This window comes from Eurytemora carolleeae, unplaced genomic scaffold, assembly GCF_000591075.1.
Source record: "Eurytemora carolleeae unplaced genomic scaffold, Eaff_2.0 scaffold342, whole genome shotgun sequence".
Classification (NCBI taxonomy): Eukaryota; Metazoa; Arthropoda; class Copepoda; order Calanoida; family Temoridae; genus Eurytemora; species Eurytemora carolleeae.
Window position 1 is genome coordinate 181,587 of NW_019396284.1, and position 20,993 is coordinate 202,579.

Consider the following 20,993-nt stretch of genomic DNA (forward strand, 5'->3'; position numbering starts at 1 on the left):
TCTTTGCAACATGATGATATTAACCTTATATATTTCAAACTTAGATTATTTGATCTAACAAAATTTATACGACATTGGGTTGCAAAGATATTGGGATTAGCAAACCAAAGTTTATGGCAAAGACTAAAAATTATTCCTTTTTCTTGGATAAGTTCAACATTAAATCATCATATTAAATATGGGGAAAAAATCATAACATGTAAAGACGACAAAAACAGGAAATCCGGGAAATCTTTTTAGAAGAATCTGTTTTTCACAGAACATTTAGATATAAATGTGCTTACATTTGTTTAAATTATCAAATAAAACCACTATTTAACCCTATTCCCGCTGGGGGGGGGGTCAATTTGAACCCCCCCTGTAATTTTTTTTACATAACTCAAAAAGTATTGGTCTGAGGCTGTTGAAATTTTCTGACTTTTCTTACATACCCAAAGCCCTCCCTTTAGGCCTAAAACCGGGCTTTAATACTAACTGCCTGAGTCCTCAGGCACACTGCCTGAATGACTGCTCTTGCCTGTAGCAAACTAAATCTTTGTTTTGACCCACTTTCACTTGTCAGATTTTGATAAAATTTAGCTTTTTGGAAAGCCTATGACATAAGGAAACGGATTCACAAGTTTTGCGAAAAAAAAATTGCAAATTTTTTGCAAACAACCTGTCAAAGGAAATTTGCACATTTTTAGTTTTTCTTGATTAAAAATCAGGTTATTTAAAATTTTGCAAAAATTTTTGCATATTTGAAATGGCATGGTCAAGGGCTTTTCAAAAATGTATAATTTGTCATTTTTTGGACAAATTTTTTTTTGCAAACATTTTTACTATAAAACTGGATTTTGCGATAAAAAATTCAATTTTCGCAAATTTGCAAATTTTTGCAGATTCTAAAAGTAGAGCACAAGAGCTTTCTAATGATGTATCATTTGTCATATTTGGACATAAAACATGGGATTTAGAGGGGGGGGTCAAATTGACCCCCCCCCAACATATCCTGGTTTTCAAGTACCCCAGCGGAGATAGGGTTAACCTAACGGAATAAAATAATTCAAAAGTTGTGATTCAAAAACAGCATTACAAAAACCCAACTTAAGATATAAACGAATTGATTAAATGCCTCAAACTCAATATTTTTCTTATCATATGATGGTTTACATCATTGATATTTCAAACTTTGGCAATTCAATCTATATCAATATTAATATTCTGAACTTTGAAATTAGGCCACAAAGATATATGGATTAAAGATTAAGGTGAAAAAAACAGTTTCGTGTACAAATATTTTTCTTTTAAATAAATATTTTTCTACGGTATAATGTACCCGGCAGGTGTAACCTTGAATTTGATAGACTTACTTTATTCATTCCTAACTCCTAAGGGATAATTGTAAAAGTGTATTTTTAATCGAAATACTATATACTGTATAGTGCTACTGTAATACGTAATTCAAATCTGAAGAATTTAAGAAAAATTTTCAGTACTTACAATTACAAAAAAATACGTACTTTATGGAAAGGTTATCGACCATTTCTTCCCTTACTTTTAACAACGTGCATGCGCAAGTCTCTTTCGGATGAACCAAAATAAAAAATATTCAGTTTTCAATGAAGATGCAATTTTTTGATTTTTCCCAGAAATTTCTTTCAAATTAATGATACCATATAAAGAAAACATTCATTCCTAACTCCTAAGGGATACTTATAAAAGTGTATTTTTAATCGAAATACTATATACTGTATATAGTGCTACTGCAATACGTAATTCAAATCTGAAGAATTTAAGGAAACTTCAATATTTACAATTGAACAAAAAACGTACTTTATGAAAAGGTTATCGACCATTTCTTCCATTACTTTTAACAAAGTGCATGCACAATTCTCTTTTAGATAAACCAAAATAAAAAATATTCAATTTTTATTGAAAAGATGCGTTTTTTAATTTTTCCCAGAAAATTCTTTCAAAATTATGAAAACCATATAAAGAAAACATACTGCATTCTTGACTAATCAAAGTTTTTCAGGGTACCGTTGTGAATCATACTAATCAGGGTACCGTTGTGAATCATACTAATCAGGGTACCGTTGTGAATCATACTAATCAGGGTACCGTTGTGAATCATATTAATCAGGGTACCGTTGTGAATCATACTAATCAGGGTACTGTTGTGAATCATACTAATCAGGGTACCGTTGTGAATCATACTAATCAGGGTACCGTTGTGAATCATACTAATCAGGGTACCGTTGTGAATCATAATAATCAGGATACCGTTGTGAATCATACTAATCAGGGTACCGTTGTGAATCATACTACTCAGGGTACCGTTGTGAATCATACTAATCAGGGTACCGTTGTGAATCATACTAATCAGGGTACTATTGTGAATCATACTAATCAGGGTACCGTTGTGAATCAACACAGGGAGCCTCTTGACTCCTTTATGATGATGACGCAGATACTCAGATAGCAGCAGACGCTCTTACCCGAAGGGTTCCCAGTTCATCATGCATTCCAGGGACAACATAATCGCTCATAGCCAGCATGACAAGCCGCGATCTCTGCCTACTAGGTTGGATAAGTCCTGTTGTTCAAGATCCTGTTGATCTGCTTCACCAACATGAAGATCTACATCACTCCCATGAAGTACCCACAACATTCATCATTAATTCCTTTGTTAATTTCTAAATCAACCAATTTTAACTCCGCCTTAAATGCAAATATTTCAAAACACTTTCGTTTTAAATAAATGTTAGAAATATCCATTTTAGATCTCTTTATTTTATTATAGTGACTTTTCAAGTCAACAATATTACATCTAGCTTTATTTAGAATAAAATTTATCTTCTGCCCAGTCTCAAAAAGTTTTTTTTTATTTTTTGTTGTTTTGCAAAGAAAAATTAAATGAGCAGCTGAATGAAGGAATTCTGATAGTCGTCTTTAAATGTTTACACTTCGTGTGTTACCTTGTAATAAAATTAATGAATTTCTTATCAAAAGACATATTTAAATATTTTTAAAATACTTTTTTATTACGACGTCTACGTCCGTTTCCCAGTTAAAAATGTTTAAAAAACGTAACTTTAAACCTGAATCACAAAGAAGAGAAAAATATTTAAATTCACTCAATGAACATATCTTTCCTGCATTGTTTCAATAAATTATAATTTCTAAATATTTTTTTTTGCTGAGCACAGGCCTCTGCACTGTGCTGGGCTTTCATTTTGTTTTATGTAAAGTTTTGGAAGATAAATGTACCCTCATGAACAGAAAAGAATATTAAAAGGGACTGTTCATAAACAAAAAGAATATTAAAATGGACTGTTCATGAACAGAACAGAATATTAAAAGGGACTGTTCATGAACAGAACAGAATAATAAAATGGACTTGTTCATAAACAGAACAGAATATTAAAATGGACTGTTCATGAACAGAACAGAATATTAAAAGGAACTGTTCATGAACAAAACAGAATATTAAAAGGGACTGTTCATGAACAGAACAGAATATTAAAAGGGACTGTTCATAAACAAACAGAATATTAAAAGGAACTGTTCATGAACAGAACAGAATATTAAAAGGGACTGTTTATGAACAGAACAGAAAATTAAATAAATAAAAAATTTGAAATTACCATTTTTAGCCCAAATAAATAAAATTTAGCATGTGCCCAGGCCCCACGAATAAAGTTGAATTTGGCATTGTGTCAGTAGCAAGCTAAATTTAATTAAAAGACTTGTATGCTGCTCCTAATTCATATATATATACGGAGCAGTGGTTTAAACTTAAACAGATGAAGAGGATACCAGGAGAAAATTCCTATTCAGGGATCCTTTCAACTTTTAATTAAAACAATATTTTAATTCAAATATTATTCAATATCATTCAGTCAGTATTAGACATGAATAAAGGAATTGAGTCTTTGCCACAAACTACAAATTTCTAATCCTTATACCTTTTCAACCTGATGGTGTAAACCTTTGATATTGCAAAATTAAATTTGATCCATCAGAATTTATAGAAATAACTAAAGTTAATGAAAAGATATAGGGATTTGAAAATCAAAGTTTCGGCAAAGAATCTTTCTTTCTGAAATTGTATTTATAAAATTAACATCTAAAAATCAAACTCAAGGTGACTATTTTGTAAATAAAAATCATGTTTTTAGTTGCAGCTTACAAATCAATTTCTGATGGATGTCTTTAAAAAAATGTAATCATCTTTTCTAATCGATTGAAAGGAGCAGCTTTATTGCCACAAACTTAAAATTTATAATCCCTATATCTTTGTAATCTTAGGGTGTAAACCCTTGATATTTTAAACTTATTTAAAACTTATTTTAAACTTGAATTTATAATTTAAAAAACCAATGGTCTACAACATTGGGTTGCACAAACAGAATGTAAGGATTGAAAAATCAGAGTTTGTGGCAAAAACTAAGTTCCTTTATGACGTTTCTGAAATTCAAACACGTGGATTCTTGTAAAAATGCACAATTTTTTGACAGTTCAGTAAATACTTATTCAAATTAGAATACCCATTAATAAATTTGTGTCACTCTAAATTAAATATTAGTGAACCTGACTGAAAACAGGTCAGCCCAATATAGAAGACAAATTCATATTTAACCCCAGTAAACAAATTATGAAAATTTACTACAACAAATATAGAATCAAACTTATAAAATGTTAGGATGCAGCATATTTTGAAAATTGTGTCCCTTATTGACTTTTAAAATGAAAAAAAAACTAATTTTGAAAAAAATCTATTTGAAAAAAATTTTTAGAGTTATTTTTTGGGTACCCATGGGTCTTCTCAACCAAAAAATCAGTCCATTCGGTCCAGCCGTTTGGCCAGCTATAGCTGACATATATATATATGAGCGAAGAGCGTTATTATATATAAATATTAATCAATTATAGGCGGAAAAAGCTTTATTGACCTTCTTAAAAATAGTAATTTATCAAATGTTTGTTGAAAAATATTTTAAAGTTTCATATTTTGCTGGTTNTGGAATGCGGGGGAGGGGAGATTCATTTCCATAAATATATACACATATTTTCATATTTGACATATTATCTATTTAGAAATATTTCTCATGACTTTCCCGTTTACATTGGAAAATTTAAATTGGAAGGAAAAAGACTGATTTCTAGAGTATAGAAGATATATAGAGTCAACACAAAAATGTGGTCATTTGGTTCAGCAGTTGGTAGTAAATAATCCAGCAATGTAAAAAAAAAGGATTTCGCATTTAGATAAATGTGTTTAAGAGTCGATTCAAGTGATCTTTCAATCACAGAGGAGCATCAACGACATCATTGAAACCTTTATCGGATATTAATACATGAAATAAAATTGATGTTTTTCTAGGATTTTAATTCAGATAATTCAGAAATATCTTCTTGAAGTAAACATCCCTTTTGTGTGAGAGACCAAATTTGAAAATTATCAACAATATCTAATTCATACTTGATCAGGAAAATGTTTTTAAGGTACCATTGTGTCGTCTTTGCATGAAGGCTCACTTATAATTATGCTTTTTTATGCATTTTTTCATTCGAAACTTTTTGTTCTGAATAGTTCAGACATTTTTTTAAAGTGTTTTCAGATCTAAAGAGATAAGGTACATAGACATGTTCTAAAATATTAAATGTCAGAAAAAAAAGTGAAGCATGTCTAAAGGATGATGGATTGGATGGATCTAGGTTGATTTATATTTTCAATTTACATAAAACATCATATATATTTAATATTCAACCTCCAAGGTATACAATCAATCTCAAGAAGTAAAGGAATCGATTCTTTTCCACAATCTCAAATTCTTTAATCCCCATATCTTTGCAACTTGGTGTTAACTTTGGGTTGTAAAGTTAAAGAAATTATAAAAGAGGAGTTTGCTGCTAACACTCACTCATATGGTGATGATTTACATTATAAGGGTTTCTCAAACCTGTAACTATCTAGGTGCAACTCACTTTACTATCAATGTCAAACCGGACACGATCTATCTTTACCAGGATGTCGATGTCTCAACTCGGACACAATCTCTAAACTCTCTGAACTATCAATACCTCAATTTGGACATGATTTTTTAAACTATCAATGTCTGAACTCGGAAATAATCTTGTAAACTGTCAATGCCTCAACTATGACACGACCTTGAGCTATCAATGCCTCAACTCGGACACGATCTTGAGCAATTAATGCCTCAACTCGGATATAATCTCGTAAACTATCAATGCCTCAACTAGGACACGATCTCGAGCTATCACTGCCTCAACTCCGACACGATCTGTAAACTATCAATTACAAACCAATGGGAACGATCTCGCGAGCTATCGATGTCCACACGAACACTAGCTTGTAACTGTCAATGCCAAACCTATGGACATGATCACTCAACTCATTTGTTAAAACAAAGAACACTTACTCTTTCGCAGTAATCAATACGGAGTCTGTATATCAACTAGTGTGTATTTAGATAGCTATGTTACAGATCAATAATATACGTATTTACAAGATTAGCGCAGATATATATAAATTGAATAAATGTTGAAAAAAAAGTTTCAACAAGTCGGTGGTTGTGAGGGTAGTTTGAAATAAAAAACAAATTCCCCACTACCCTCACTACCACCGACTTGTTGAAACTTTTTTTTCAACATTTATACAAGAATTTGTTAGAGATGGTGCTTTGTGCTCATTATCTCAAGACCTCTAAATTTATACCTGTCTGCATATTTATATATATATTATCGTTGAGTTAATCACAGTATACAGGTTTTGACGTATTTACAGACGTAGCTAGGCTAGGTTAATCATGCATTACAAGTTTTGCGTAGTTAATGATAAGCACATTTAGATTTACAGACAATGTACAACGTATCTATCTAGATATCTTGTCGGGTTAACAAATATGTAATATATAACGTAATATATCTAGGTATGTTCAGGTTAACAAGTATGGGGATTGTTGTATTTATTACACAATATCATATTTATGGCCTAAGTCTAAACATAAAGAATAAAATCTGTCGTATATATCTAGTTCTAGAAATGAGAAACAAACAGTTCTATTTCCTTACCCTCTACCCTTACCCCCTTCCCTTACCCCCTTCCCTTACCCCCTTCCCTTACCCTCTACCCNCCCTACACCCTACACCCTACACCCTACACCCTACACCCTACACCCTACACCCTTACCCTCTTCCTTTACCCCCTTCCCTTACCCTCTTCACTTACCCCCTACTCCTTTCATCCCTCCTCAAAACTCTAATTCACAAATTTTCTAAACTTATATCTTTGCAACCCAATGTCGAAGATCAATTTATCTTAGTAAGAAATATCAATGTAAGTGACTTACCATCAGGTTGCGAAAGTAAAAGAAAACTTTAACGTAAAGCGAAATTTAAAGCGACACTTCAACAAAGATTACAATGCACGATTCACAACAATACCCGTGAAACCATTATCGGATCAATAAATTAAAAATATGGTAGTTTTTTCTAGTTTTAAAATGTTTAATTCTATATGTTTTTCTGCATTAGAAATGGTCAAGAACCCGCAATTTTAAAAAAATTAGTTTACAAATCTTTGCGAATTACAATCTTTTCATGAAGGACTTTTTAAAATGCGCTTACAGTGCCTTTGAGGCGAGTAAATACAATTCTTTTCATAACAAAAATATTCCTTTTTTCACATCAGATGAAATGTATAAAGCAAATAATATATTATCATTATATTCCTCCGAATCAGACTTAGAGGTTTGGGTCACTTTTATCCCCTCCCATTCCTCCCCTCCTCCCATCCCCCCCTCTTCACCCTCCCCCAAATGTTGATAAAAAAGTTTCAACAAGTCGGTGGTAGTGAGGGTAGTGGGGAATTGAAAAAAAAAATCTTGAATAAATGTTGATAAAAAAGTTTTAACAAGTCGGTGGTAGTGAGGGTAGTTAAAATTTAAAAAAAATTCTTGAAAAAAATGTTGAAATATTGATTTTAAAGACGGAGGTATTCTTGAATAAATGTTGATAAAAAAGTTTTAACAAGTCGGATGGTAGTGAGGGTAGTTAAAATTAAAAAAAAATCTTGAAAAAAAAGTTGATATATAGATTCTTAAAAAGTCGGAGGTAGCGAGGGTAGTGGGGAACTGAAAGATATGTTCTTGAATAAATGTTGATAAAAAAGTTTCAACAAGTCGGTGGTAGTGAGGGTAGTATGTTTATCTCTGTATTTACTGATCATCAATCGTGTTCTGTAATATACCAAATGCATGAGGCAGGACGGCTTGGGAGAAATGAATGGGAAGAAATTCTCTCTTTTCTGCTCTATAACATAAACTTGTAATCACATATATGTGAAAGAAACAAAAAAAGTACACAGCAGGGGTACAACTATACAAATAGTTTAGCCCTATCCCTCTGTTGAGCTCTTTTTGTCTAATGTAGAAGGGCCTTAGAGTTGAGAGTTGAGATACATTTTTGAAAAACCCTTGAGTTTTACTTCAATAACCTGCAAAACAAATTGAAAATTTTAAAGAAAAGTAGATTTATCGCGTAATCTAAAAAAATCAACAAAAAAATTGTAAATATTTAAAAAGTTTGCATTCAAGAAAAAGTGGAAATGTTCAAATTTCCTGGAGAGGCGTCTGTGCAAAAAGCTATGGTAAAATTAATTAGCCATCAGGCAGTATGCCTGAGTACATAGGCAGAAGATGTTTGCCTAAAGTTTGGGGCATGTGTTGGTTAGAAAAGTAAAAAAATGATCTGCCCCAGATCAATACTTTTTGAGTGAACATTAGCCCGTAGGAACTGTTAAACGTACGTGTTATTTTGATAAAAATAGATATAATTCTAATATACAGAGTAAAAAACTGCAAATTGAATTTCAAGCCAGAATTAGATTCTATTGGATTTTTCAAGCCATAATACAATTCCTTCTTTTAAATATTTCTCTGCTTAAGGATTTCCAATGATTTAAAAAAATCCTTAGTTTATTAATTTACCTAGAATTTTGATCAAGTCTGGGATCATCATTAAAATGCTATATATCCGCGGAGACCCCAGATTTTCTCTGACCCCCCCCCCCCCCCCCCCCCCGATTTTACACCATACTCCTACTTCTCCCTGTTGAACTCAACGTCTCTATTCTCCCTTCCCTTTCCTTCCCTACCCTATCCTTTCCCTACCCATCCCTACTCTCCCCTACCCTATATGTTTCGCAAAAACAGACTTACCTACCCTCCCCCATCCTTCCCTAACCTCCCTAGAGATATGGTGAATATTGTATATTTAATAATCCAAATCAAACCTGACTCTATCTATACAATATGTCCGGTCTTCTATTGTTCATCATCAAACAAATATTTATATTTTATACACAGAAGTAAATCTGGTATGCTATTCATAAACTGGGGTTTGCTACGCTGTCCGGATACAGGGTTCCACAAAGGTTGAGACTTTTATGCCGACCAACAGCTCCTAAACATTAAAATCCAACGTTATGTTGTTAACAAATGAGCTGACTAATTTTATCCAAAAAGATGCAAGATCTCAGCTTCAGGAAAAAGTGAATATAAAAACGAATTAATTCTGAACAGTAGAATCTGAACTCTTGTGGGTTGGTAACCCTGTGGATTTATTTATTTCTTCCTCTGACGATTGTGTTTAGTTTGTTTTCTGTAGGTTTATGCGTTATATATATTAAACGTTACAATTTATTGTAAAACATCAACTGTACATCTGGAGAAAGTAAAAACAAATCACAATAAATCGTTGCTACTTTTTTCTTTAAGAATTCTTATATAAAGTTTGAATGATTTGTTGAGAAAAAGTACTTCTGTCTATTTATATATTGATATTAAAGTTAGCATCACAAAAAAAATGTTTGAGGAGAAAAAGATAAAAGACCTTCAAAAAGAGAGGCATTGGGAATATTTCCCTCAATTCTTAAAAAAATGTCAAATATTTGTTTTTAAAATTTTGAGTTAATGGGTAGTAGATTGTTAGTCTTTTTCGACGACAAAAATAAATCTTAAAATTTTTAAAATGTGTGTATTCGTCTATTGAATTTTTGCTGCAAACCAATGTCATCTAGATGCAAAGATATAGGGTTTAAAAAATTAGATTGGGTCAAAAACTCAGTTCCTTTTTTATCTAGAAAACAAACAGTGGGATGATTGTTGTCTTTAGTTTTTCATTTAATTGTAAAATGTTACTAGAGATTTTATTATTTGGCAAAGTTAAATAGTTTCAAAGTAAATGCACTCCACTGTTTTTAATGAAATTTTGAATTACAAAAAAGTTTGAATAGTATTTTTAAAAGTAGAAAAACGAAGAAAAATCCTTTAATGATATAAAAACTAACACAAATCTGTTTTTCATCTTGGATTTCCTTATTTTTAGAAATGGTTGATTCCTGGCAAGGTTTACTGTTTCGGATGGATACTGTAGGTTCTTATCTAAAGGATGGAAGAAGATGCCAACATATACTTCTAGGCTGCCAGGTAATCCATCAATATGGAATAATCGGTTCAGATACAGATACAGATTCAGATACAGATACAGATACAGATACAGATACAGATACAGATACAGATACAGATACAGATACAGATACAGATACAGATACAGATACAGATATAGATACAGATACAGATACAGATAAAAATACAGATTCAGATATCTGTTTGGTTCTAAATGGATTGAGCTGTATAAACATATTCCTTTATGTATGTATAGAAAGTTATACATCCATCAAGCTGATATCTGTGAGTTTTCTATCCTATGGTTTAGAACTAGTGTATGCTACTATAGTCTGATAAAAAGGAAATACTTGTCCCCATAAAGGAAGGGGGGTCTGTAACTGTATAGCTAGGAGGGGAAGCGCAATCTCCCCACCCATAGAAAAAAGGCCTTCGAGTAAAGGTTGCCGGCCATGCATAATTATTGTTTATAAACTCCTGACTTTATCAGTGCAGATGCTTTAGGAAGGTTTTAAAAAGTTTTGTCTAAAAAAAGGGTCGGTAAAACGTAAATTTGATTTTTGATAAATGACAATATGTGACACAGGGTTAAAAATCCATTGATGGTCCCTTTTCTAGTATCAATTTTAGCTGTTAACAGTTGCTCTTCAATCTTCAATAATTCGTAAAGCGTATTTTGCAGAAATTGTTCTGTCTAAATTTTCGCATTTTTTTCTGGCAATTCATCCTTAACCATCCATACACCTTCCCTGAGGTCATATATGCCTTGTTTATTGGATACAAACATATCGACATGCAAGCCAAATGTATTGACTCAATTGAGTTTTTGCCATAAACTCTGTATTAAATTCTATAAATTCCTATATCTTTGCAACCCAATATGGTAGATCTTAGGTATTTCAAACTATAAATTATTTTTGATCAAATAATCTAATTTTGAAGTACCAAATTCAACAGGTGCAAAGATATAAGACGTATAAATTTGAGTTTGTGGCAAAGACTCAATTCCTTTATAAAATAAATTCTGAAAAGCTCATAAATGTACAATCATGAATTGAAGTAATATAAGGTAGCATAAGGTGAATATGAATAATAAATACAATTTCATGAATATTATTCATGAATAACTATTCTAAACTGCAAATTCTCTTCTATACAGTCCTGATGCATATCTCTTTATCAATGAAAGATTTAGAAATTCTCAAGAAGCTTTTACTATATTCGTCTGCTTTCAAAATGGAAGAAAAAAATAAGAGGAAAAATTAACCGAGATAAAATGAAAACAATGATGGAAATTAACATTGGCAGCGAACTTGATTGTATATTGAGATGCCAGAACACCAATTTCCGTTGGGCATATATTTTTGTATTCTCTCCTCCCACCCTCCAGGGCTAGAGTACATTATAAAAATGGATAATCATCGTTTCTCTCCGTCTAATCTTAATGTAATGAAGCCAACCTCAACAAAGCTTTCGGTGCGTTCGGCAGCAAACTCCAGTACACTGACCGAAGAATGGAGAGTGGAATGTAATATATTTGTTTATTGAGAGGAAAACATGATGGAGACTCAGATCAGGCTGTATGAATAGATTCAACTGAGGGGCCAAGAACAATTGTAAAATTTGAAAAACTAAAATATGCTAACTAAGTATACACTATTATTTTGGTTCGCAGTGCTAAAATTTTGTTAGACGGAAGTTTTCTTTTTATCGAGAGGGCTCAAGCCTTTTTAGAATATATTTTGTCCCAAGCAATTTAGCGAGAAATTTCGAGGGACACGGTGCTATAGATATACAGCTAATTTAATTTATAGCACGGTGCTATAAATATACAGCTAATTTAATTTATAGCACAGTGCTATAAATATACAGCTCATTTTATTTATAGCACGTCAAAAATAAAATCTACCATGAAGTGAGTATGAATGCTAAAGTTACACAAGAGTGTCATAAAAAATAAATCCCATCCTCTTCTCTTATACATTTTTTCCAAAAGCTTTTATCTTATTAATTCAAGTTATCTAGTTCCTTTCATGTGATGAGAATTGTTTTTTTTCTTGCTGACTAGTGTTTTTGATGAATTCTTAAAGAAATGATTAAACAATATCTTAATTAGGATTCTAAAAAAATGTTTTACTTGAATATAAACTAAATTTTTAACGAAGAGGAGGCAGTTTATACAATAAAGGGACTGCAGTTAACTTTTATATCCAATAATCTTTCTTCTAAAAGAGCTTTTTTAGTATTTAAAGCATGTACTTCATATTTAGAATATGACCAGATACTAAAACCCCTCAACAATTTGTCTGAATCTAAACTGAGTAGAGAATCTGGCGAATAGGAACAATACACTCCAGGATCTTATACAGGGTAGACGTTAGAGCTTAGCTCCGTTTATCCAACTAAGGCCTGGGGACTTGTACTTCATGGACAGCTCTCAGAATGATATATCTTACCAGAGCTGAAAACTTTTGAATGGAATATCCTTTATCCCGATCGGTTAATTAATCTGGAGATTAATAACAAGAGGAGAACAAAGCTACTTGATGAAGACAGCTCTCCGTTACCTTGTTGTAGAAGCAGCAGAACCAGATGATTCTGAGAACGGAATCACCGCTCATTGTGGAACAGCTCTTCACAGACCTGTTGTGGAACCACAAGCGGAACTAGAGGATTCTGTGAACGGAGACGCCACTCATTGTGGAACAGCTCTTCACAGATCCATAGTAGAAACAGTTGAGGAACAAGAGATCTTCATTTTTCCTTTACAGCCCCTTTGATTAAACTAATTGTGAATCCAATTAAAAGTTTCAGATGGGATTTTTTTTAAAAGCCTTACACTTATCCTTTTTCTTAAGCACTAATATAATAATACAATAAGTTTACCAATCAAATAATGATTTCATTAAACTGTTATATTTATGAACAAGAAATAAGATTTTATGACTTTATTTTTTTAGATTCTTATTAATTTAACAATCAACGAATTCTTTGAAATTAACATTTTTGTTTTCATTGTTTTAAGACGGATCTTTTGGCACTCTATCGAGACACCAATGAGGAAAATACAACATAGTCTATATATCTGAGGTTTACACCCTCAGGTTTCAAAGATAAAGGGATTAAAAATAAAATTTTTGCAAAAGTTGAGTTCCTTTAATGTGTTTTTAACAATTTAAGGACAAAACAAATATGAATGTGTTTGTAATCGTAAAAGCACATAATACATCCGAAGCCATTGTTTTCGCATCATTTATTTCAGAGATATGTTTCCTAACGAGAATATATATATATTATCCTATCCATGGACTTAGGAAACTAGATTAAAATAATATGCATTATAATCCATTAACTAAGGAAATTAGATTAATTACATCCATCATAATCAATAGAAACTAGATTAAATACACTCATCATCATCAATGGAAACTAGATTAAATACACTCATCATCATCAATGGAAACTAGATTAAATACATCCATCATCATCAATGGAAACTAGATTAAATACATCCATCATCATCAATGGAAACTAGATTAAATACACTCATCATCATCAATGGAAACTAGACTAAATACATCCATCATCATCAATGGAAACTAGATTAAATACATCTATCATCATCAATGGAAACTAGATCAAATACATTCATCATCATCAATGGAAACTAGATTAAATACATTCATCATCATCAATGGAAACTAGATTAAATAAATAATAAATTTTCCCCCCTGGCCGCCCTCCCCCCTGTATACGCCCTTGCAATGTTCTCAATTGCTTGTGTTATCTGTTTTCATCAATACTATGATATCTGTTAAAAAAAAATTAGGGAACTTAAATAAATGTACATAACCTAAGGTAACTACAACACAAGGCTTTAGCCACCCACCTGTCCTTTCTTATGATTGCTCCTTGGCCTGAAACCTATCCTTGGTTTTATTTCTCCATGATGTACCCAACCATGCATAGTTTATTACAGAGATGATATGTATTGGGTGTATTATGATGGTGTAAGGAAGGGGGGGGGAGGCATGATGGTAAACGTATAAAATCTATACCCAACTCTATCCATGATTAGTAAAAGCAGGGATTTAGCCGCAACAACACTTTGCCAGGGAAAAGATAAACAGAAAGTTTTAAAAGCACAAAAGCTGAACACAAAAGAAAACAATGAAAACTTTTCTTTTGTCACGCCTGCCAGTTTCTCTTCACGTATTGTCATCTCTCTAGAAACCACCCTTCTCTCTTTCAATGTAAGGGGATAGGGTGTGTGTACATAATCTTACTGTGACGTGTTATGTACTGTTAGGAACTAGTTTTAACAAAAATTTCAAACAAAAAGATAATATATATATAGATACGCTGGCAGGTAGAAACCTCCTTCCTAAATTGCTTGTAGCAGACAACTAATTTTTGTCCCTCTGAGATAATGTGCAAGGAGAGACATCTATAGCAAATTGATTACTTTCTTTAATCCTTTCTCCCCCTGCTGCCATCTGTAGGAAATACGCATTTGTGTTATATAAACATACAGTAAGCGTATTGCATCCTGTATAGTTCAAGTGTTGCTATCTGGACCTGTTTGACCAATAAAATTAGATTTCTAGGTAACACAAACATACAGTACGCGTTTTGTTTATGTTATGATCAGATCAGTTGTACTTTGTCCTAGATTCGATGTACTTTTAAAGTAATAATTTTTATTTAAATTGCGTTAATTTACGTATTCCATTCAGTACAACTTGCACATTTTAACTTTGCTAGTCAAATTCCTACCTCAGTTTTATTTGCATTGATTAACTTGTTTCATTAAGTACAATATGCAGTATACATTGTTGATACTATAGTACGCATTTAGTGTTATCACGCATAAACAAAGTGATAAATTAGCAACAATCCAGAGGATAAAATGCCATGCGTACGACAGAGATGGTGCTGTTTGCACCTTTTCTCAAGACCTCAAAATTTATACCTGCCAGCGTATCTATATATATATTATCTTTGATTTTTTCCTTAAAAGGTTGCTAATACGTGACAGTCAAATGTGCGCAAACCCTATACCCCATTACAGCTGATCACCTTGACATGACTCTTTTTCCCTTCCCCACCACCCTCCCCCCCTCCTTTGATCAAAAGAAGATATTTAGAAGACCCCCTGAGTACCATCTCCTGGCCCATGTACTAATGCATTAAATATTGAAGATTTATTAATCCAAAGAGAAAAGACGAATATCATAAAAGAAGATACATTGACTACCCAAACATGAAAAAAATATATATTGAACAAATACAAGATATTTTTACTGAAATTATTTCAAATTATGTTATCTAATAAAACATAGAGTTCTCTGGAAAGCTTGGATTCTCCTTCGAGAAAGCTATTTTTTTCATCTTTAACTACACTTGTCGGAGAGATATTGAGGAAAAACTAGCAAATGTTTTGAATTTCTAATATGTAACCGTATACATTAGTTTATCTCATACTGGTGAATAAAAACATAACTAGAGGAACTACAAGTTCACAAAGTTGTACCAGTAATATCGGATGAATTTTACCTTTTATTTCTGTCTAGTTTACAGTGTTAACAACCATGAGATGTTTAACGTAAGATACAAAAATTTCCCCCGAATTTGGTTGGATTGCTATCTATCCGAAGTTGTTTACTCCTAAACCTGCAGTATATTTATTATCAAGATGTCTTTGATATTCATATAGCCTATACTTGGGCGGACATATTATATACTTAGATTGATAAAGAGTAGTACTATAAATGTATAGTAACGTATGCTACTGAAGATTTATCTTTTCTTATTCTTTAGACTACACACTATTTGATGAAAACTATTGGAGGTATAAAGAAAAAAAGAAGAGATTATGAAAAGAATTTGGGAATCTAACTTTTGAACTGTTTTATTTTGCAAAACCGTGAGGAATCTAATTAATAACCTCTTTATTTGTTAAGCCCAAAACGTTATGATGCAATTTAAAAAAAAGATTATTATGTTTTTTAATGAGAGTTAATGAGAGTTAATAAACAAAAACAAAAAAAAGTTCATACGAAAGTAATGGTTACGACTTTGAATTTTGCATTAACCTACGTTTTTTTGAAATTCCAGTTTTTTAGGGAACCCCTTCTTATTTCATATTTTAAGATTTTAACCCAGACCCCGTTCCTTCCTATTCCAAAATATATGTATATTATGGTAATTCATCTTACGTTGTCTCTGAGCATATGTGATAAGTAAGATTACAAGCAAAGGAAAGAATTCCAAACTTTGATTTGTTTCAAAAGTGTCGTTAAATGTATTATGAGAAAGATTAAGTAAGAAAGTATGATGAGTAAGATTAAGTAAGAAAGTATGATGAGTAAAATTAAGTAAGAAAGTATGATGAGTAAGATTAAGTAAGAAGTATGATGAGTAAGATTAAGTAAGAATGAAGATGTATGATGACTAAGATTAAGTAAGATTGAAGATGTATGATGAGTAAGATTAAGTAAGAATGAAGATGTATGATGAGTAAGATTAAGTAAGAATGAGGATATATATGATGAGTAAGATTAAGTAAGAATGAAGATGTATGATGAGTAAGATTAAGTAAGAATGAGGATATATATGATGAGTAAGATTAAGTAAGAATGAAGATATATGATGAGTAAGATTAAGTAAGAATGAGGATATATATGATGAGTAAGATTAAGTAAGAATGAAGATGTATGATGATTAAGATTAAGTAAGAATGAAGATGTATGATGAGTAAGATTAAGTAAGAATGAAGATGTATGATGAGTAAGATTAAGTAAGAATGAGGATATATATGATGAGTAAGATTAAGTAAGAATGAGAATGAATTTTACTAAGTATACTGCAGGGAATAAGGATGGAACAAGATACAGGACTAATGATTCCTGCATCCTCTAACTCAAACATGTTTCAACTCTAGATTAGTTATACAGGCCAGCTGTCAGAAATATGATTTTTCTTTCTTTTTTCGTTTTTTTTATCATGCATTCTTTAAGAAGCATTTTAACATTAAAGTATGGAGTTTTCAATAAACTTAGAATTAATACTACAAATTAACCCCAAATTGATCTAAATTTAACCCTAAACACTGTGGACTCAGGGTCAATTTGAATTCGAACCGGACCGACCTCTTATGTGAAGCGCGACAAGTACCACCCGAACCTACCGGCATGGTTTTAATTGTGCCAGCGCAACCAATACCCGGCCTAGTACAAGAGGATTTGACCTATCCACTATATAGCTTAGTTTAGGGGGTAAACAGTCCATCTAAACAGAGACAGTAAAATCCTGGATCTAAAGGATTCGAGAAATTTGGAATATTTACTTTAAAGTAACTGAGAACTTGCTTAAAGCCCTAATTGTCTATTCCAAAAATATCTTTGCAACATGATATTGCTTTTTTAAAATATTGAAAGTTAGAAATATCAAACATTTACAGTTACACCTTTTGGTGGCAAAGATAGAGATTAGAAACTTAGGATTTGAGGCAAGTAATCAATTCCTCTCATGTCTTCAAGACATATACCCTAAAATATATCCTTGTAGATATTTCATTTTCCGATTCACAATGGTGATTAAGACCTTTATCACATCACATTAAAGTGGAAAATATGTTTGTGTGTCTAGGTAAAAGTAAATAATCAGTATCCGAATTTAATGAATTTAAGCCGCGTCTCAAATCCCGTAAAATCCGGTTTAAATTGAGCGCCGGCTTAAATCTTAAAACATTTAATACAAATTCAAGTGGAAACAACAAAATTTGGGCCACAGCTTAAATTTAATCCGCGGCTCAAATTCTTTAAATTCGGCCTCAGTTTTCAAAATTATAAACATTGATAAATAATTCATTCTTGAACAGATCATGCATTTAAGGGTACCGTTGTGAATAGAACATTGCCATCTTTGCATTTAACATCCCTTTAAATTGTGATTGAAGTCCGTTTAACACCTATTTTAACATCCGTAAAGGAAATAGAAAGCCTATTGAGGACTATATAAGATTCAATAGAAAACCTACTGAAGACTATATGATATTCAATAGAAAACCTATTGAGGGTTATATAAGATTTAAAAGAAAACCTATTGAGGACTATATAAGATTCAATAGAAAACCTATTGAGGGCTATATAAGATTCAATAGAAAACCTATTGAGGGCTATATAAGATTCAATAGAAAACCTATTGAGTACTATACAAGGTTCAAAACCTATTGAGGACTTTATAATATTCAATAGAACGTGAATTGGGATGTATTTATGAGATTGCAAATTTCGACGGATTTGGAAGATTTAATATTCCCTCTCTCTCACTTCATGATACTTATTTAGAGATGGGGAGGGGGGGGGTTCATATAATTTGATATAATATGGGTAGATACTTCGCCCCCCCCCCCTTCCTCCTTTATTACTCGTTCTTTAGTGTTGGGCATTCCACTTCATCGTTGTTTACATATTTACAAAAATGTTAAAAACATTTTATTCCTTAAAATTTTAGATTATGCTAATTTTTCAACAGATAATAACCAATACAAATTTTGCATAGGGCAATTATCGTAAAAATAAACTTTTGGATCCTTCAGTTTTGGAATATTTTTAACTTTCAGATTTTGTGAATTTTTTTTTGGATGTCTTACGTGCACAGTAAACATCAAATTTTTCCTGTATAAAAATTTGTTTAAAAATCGCTGAAGTTAAAAAAGCACAATAAAGATATCTGATTTTTTATAAGTCAATTAATGACAACTTTACTGCACAAAATATTCACAAGATTTACAACAGATTTCTTTATGTGTTTTGCATTATTTAAATTTGCCCAAAGAAGTTGTAGATATATGAACTTTTACTATTGTTCAAAATGATCAAAGTTTTACCAAACTGCCTTTGGTACGCTGAAATCTTAAAAGATTTGTTGTGAGCCTTATTCCTTGATTTATGATCAATACGGAGATGTTTATGTTGAATAACTAGATTAGTTTGGACTTCTTTATCTACATAAATTACATTAATTAGTATCCGCCTACTTGTTTGTTAGTCGGTTTGTATACAATAAACTTTAAAACGGCTGAACCGATCGGACCCAAAGTTCTTGTGGTAACTTACGTAACCTTAGAGAAAGGATCATAAAACTGACAGGTCAGAAAATTGGCTTCAAAGTCTTTTATTTTTCTATTTTGGGAAATCAGGAAAACCTGATACTTTTTGTATCTATAATTTGTTCAAAATGTTTTTAAAAGCCGGCAGGAGACGGAAGGAAGGTGGGTCATTATATTCTTTTCTATTTGATAAAGGTTGATATTTATAAAGGAATTGAGTCTTTGCCACAAACTCTGCATTTATAATCCCTATAGCTCTGGAACCCAATTTTGTAAATCTTTTATATTTTAAACTTTTATTATTTGATCTAACAGAATTCATAATTTGAAATATATAAGGTCTACGACATTAGAATCCAAAGATATGGGGTTTAGAAAAGCAGACTTTGTGGCTCAAGACTCAATTTCTTTACATGTAAACTATACCTGGCTAAACGGCAGGAGCTAATTGGCTTACATTTCCTGGCGGGAGCTCATGGGTTTCCCGTGGGTGCAGGGTTAAATTATTCAACATTTTTGTCCAAGGTTTCTTTTTATTCCACGCTCAACACCGGACTCTTCATCTAGTTGTCAAACCTTTATATTTAACAAGCTTTTTTATTTCAATTGTTTACTACATAAAACTACGGTTATTTACAATATATACATGCACTTTCGATATCAATATTTACAATGATAATATTCATAAACAGACATTTAATTTCATAAGATTATTGTGCATTGATAACTTTGGGTTCAATAAATTAAAAAAAAATTAAAAAAAAAAAAACATTAGTTTAGTGCATAAGAGATGTTAGAATATTAACTTAGAATGCATTAAATAGTTTTTTAACAAATCAACAACAATATTAAAATATAATTAAAATATAATTAAAATATAACTCAAAATTAAATTTAATTTTAGATGTTTCTGTTACTCATATAATTTACAATTAATTCATGGTTTTAAACTGTACAACATGCTGCTAAAATATAGTTTAAGTGAGAAAATATTCTATTTATTTCACAATGAAATATATTCCATTACAAATCTTGTATAATTTTGGTCCGAATTACCATTTATATGACATGTTCCACTATACACATAGCTTATACAATACATACAGACCCAGGGGGGGGGGGGGTAAACATACATTTAGATACAGTGGTCTCCACAAAAAATGAAATTTTAAAGACGACAATATGGAGTTAATTTAATTTAGACTGTATTTAAGGCAGAAGACCAAAGCAATTCTTTATAAAAATTGACTCTTTGTCACAAATACCAATTTTCTAATTTTTATATCTCTACAACCAGATATTTCACAATAAAATTGTTTGATATAACAGAAGTCATAGTTTGAAATATCTAAGGTCTACAACATTGGGTTGCAAAGATATAGGGATTTAAAAAATTACAGTTT

The 20,993-nt window shown here is 31.6% G+C and overlaps 1 long non-coding RNA gene across 1 annotated transcript in view; it reads left to right on the forward strand.

Moving 5' to 3' along the window:
• LOC111700153 (uncharacterized) overlaps positions 1-10,487 on the forward strand; it is a 40,489-nt gene extending 30,002 nt beyond the window's left edge. Inside the window, exon 4 of the long non-coding RNA XR_002764925.1 lies at positions 10,396-10,487. This is a non-coding gene — a long non-coding RNA (uncharacterized LOC111700153). The remainder of the gene's footprint in view (positions 1-10,395) is intronic.
• Positions 10,488-20,993: the final 10,506 nt, after the last annotated feature.